The sequence below is a fragment of the Octopus bimaculoides genome, chromosome 25 (assembly GCF_046866305.1).
Source record: "Octopus bimaculoides isolate indiv1 chromosome 25, ASM4686630v1, whole genome shotgun sequence".
NCBI classification, from domain to species: Eukaryota; Metazoa; Mollusca; class Cephalopoda; order Octopoda; family Octopodidae; genus Octopus; species Octopus bimaculoides.
The window spans coordinates 196723-199940 of NC_142952.1; positions in this window are offsets into that span (position 1 = coordinate 196723).

A 3218-nucleotide genomic window follows, 5' to 3' on the forward strand; every position below is an offset into this window, starting at 1 on the left:
TCCCCTAAAATTGCTGGCCTTGTGCCAAAATTTGAAACAATTATTGTCAAATGCTGAGTGGTAGTATTGCTAAAACAAAGAACTGAATGTCTTCTGTTATTTAGCTACAACCAGTACTCTCTGAAGTGGTGGGCATTAGGAAGGGCATCCAGCTGCAGAAACCATGCCTAAACAAACACTGGGGTTCAGTACAGTCCTCTGGCTTGCCAGCCCCTGTGAAACCATTCAACTCATGCCAGCATAAAACAGGCATCAGATGGTGGTGATGATGATGATGATGATGATCCCTTTACATTCTGTTATGGCTTTGTACCTTCTGAGCACGTCTTGCAGAGGTCAACTTTGATGTTTCTCCCTGTCTGCAATCAATAATTAAAAGTACCTATTAAAAATTGGGGTCAATATAATTGACTCACCACTGTCCTTGTCCCAAAGTTAAGAACAATTACAGATTGACAGAATCAGTTGAGCATCAGTATAAATCCTTTGTGGTATTTGTTCCTGCTCTTTACATTCTGAGTTCAAATCCTACCAAGGGTAACATTACCTTTCATCCAACCCTCTGGGTGGATGAAATAAAGTACCAGTCAAGTACTGGGTTGATGGCAACAAGTGTCCCCTCCCCACAAAAATTGTTGGTTTTATGACTAAACCAGAAACGGTTCTAATTTGGGGTGCACTGGCAGAACTATTACAACATTGGCAAAGAAATGTTTTGCAGTATTTATTCTAGCTCTTTATATTCTGAGTTCAAATCCTGCTAAGGTCTACAATGCTTTTCAGTGGGGGTGGGGGTCAGATACTGATTAGGTTAATGGCATCAACAACACTGTCTTCTCTCTAATTGCTGGCTTTGGACTGACATAATCATTAGGACACTGGACAAAATGTTTAGTGCTATTTCATTTGTCTTTATGAAATTCTGTATTCAAATTCTGCAAAGTTTGGCTCTCCCTTCCATTTTTTGCGGGGGGGTGGGGGTGAGGGGGGTCTCCCTACATTTCCTGGCCTTGTGCCTCGAGTAGAAAGGGTTATTATTATTATTATTTTTTTTTTTTTTTTTTCTCAGAACAAGTTTGTCTCAAAATCTTTTGCACGTATCTAGCTAGGTTTTTGTTAATTAAATAAAAGGAAATTGATAAAAGAATTTAAGAATGAAGGAGAAACTACTCTATTTTTTCTGAATGAGCCAAGGTTGGAGACAATTTTAGGGATCAGATGGAATTATCAAGGTTAAATTTTCTTTTAAGTCATTTTTGGCCTAACATTTTATTTATATGGGTGGAAAAATTTGCTTTAGAATGCAAAATTAATGTTGATTGCAAAGGTTACTCCACTGTTTCTGACTGGTTGGCAATATTTCAACAAGGTAACATTGTATTAAAAACACACACACGTCATCCATCATTCTCTCTCTTTCTACTTTCCTCGCTATCGCTCCTTTTTCTTTGTTTTTCTTTTCATTATTTACTGTATGTTTATTGCAAATTTTCTCTCACTGGCTGGTTAACAATTCTCACAAACCGTCCCAAAGTAAAAGAAAAAATACAAACTGCTATTTTTAATGGCTCCAGGGTGTTTCCTCCCTCTCCAATCGCCCCCCCCCCCTTTTTTTTTACACTCAAAATCTTTGGATAGCCCTATGGTGAGCTTGGTTCTCTTCTGTTAGCCTGCAATTTCTTTGTTATTTTTTTAGCTGAGAAATTTAACCCTCACCTTAACGGAATAATATTAACAATGATAAAGAAGACAGACATTATACTTTAATTATTAAATGTGTAAAGAATATTCTGGAAAGACTTCTTCAGTTTGAAAAAAAAAAATATAATCAACAAAAATAATATAAAAAAACACTTGTGTTTCTCTTCTTTCACTTTTCTCCTGAACTTTTTTTGTTTCTTTTTTGCTATTCAATTTGAATTTTCATACCTATGTTGTGTCCATATCTCTCTCTCTTTCTCCAAAGCACCCGATCCACACTCTGTAAAGTGATTGGCATTCGAAAGGGCACCCAGCTGTAGAAAGCCTGGCAAAAGAGACAATTGGAGCTCAACTCAGTCCTTTGCCTTATTGGTTCCTGCTCAACCATCCAACCTCTGCCAACACTGTCAAACAGATCTGAAATGATGATAATGATCATCATTGGATTTGTCTTCTTTTTACAGGTTTCAGTCATTGGACTGTAGCCACACTGGCAAAGAATAGGAAGACTGTTGTCCACGTCTGCACACTCATTTGTGGCTGATAAGGCTGATGTGGGATCGATACATCCAGTTGCAAAGATGACAGACGTATAATCGTCCTAGGTCTGATGAGGCAGCTGCATTATTTTTTCGTCTCTGACATTTGTCTTCAAGAGAAACACTGCAAGAGATCTCAAAGGAGGAAACAGTATCGCTGATGGTATGGCGCTAAGCAGCACGGTCAGCTGTTAGAGTGGACCACACACGATATTCAATGTCACAAACGCCAAGGGACTGCTTCAGGCAACCCTTGTAACGCTTCTTTGGTACCCCTCTGTTGCGGTGGCCAGTGGTGAGCTTGGGCAGGCGGTGGTCTTTCATCCTGCCCAACATAGTCATGTCTCAAGTAAAATGGCTTCCAGGCTGGTGATCTTTGCTCACTTGAGGACCTCAGTGTTGGTGATGTAACCACTCCAGTAGATGTTGAGGATGGTACGAAGACAGTGTTGGTGAAAACGTTCAAGGAACCTGAGCTGACAACGGTAGGGGACCCAGGACTCGGAGCTATAAAGGAGCGTCGTGAGGACAACGGCCCTGTAGACTCTGACTTTTCTGCTGGTCTTAAGATGCTTATTATTCCACGCATGCTTGTGCAGTCTGCCAAATGCTTTGTTTGCCTTTGCAAGTCTGTTGTCAATTTCTTTGTCGATACTCGCATCTGATGAAATGGTACATCCAAGATAAGTGACCTGCTGTACCAACTTCAGTTGTTTCAGCAATGGTGATGTGGGGCATCCTGTACTCTTCCTGAGGAGCTGGTTGGCGTAGGACTTCAGTCTTTTTCAAGCTTACTTCCAGCCCGAAGAGCTGGGCAGCCTCTGCAAAGAGGAGGTCCTGGATCAGTTGCTCTTGAGTCTTAGTGTGGTCCAGTATGTGCTGGAGGTTGCAAAGACTGTCACCCAGACAGTACTTGATGTAGACGCCATCTGCTGTGGCCTGCTTGAGTATCATGCTGAAGAGAGTTGGTGCTAGGAC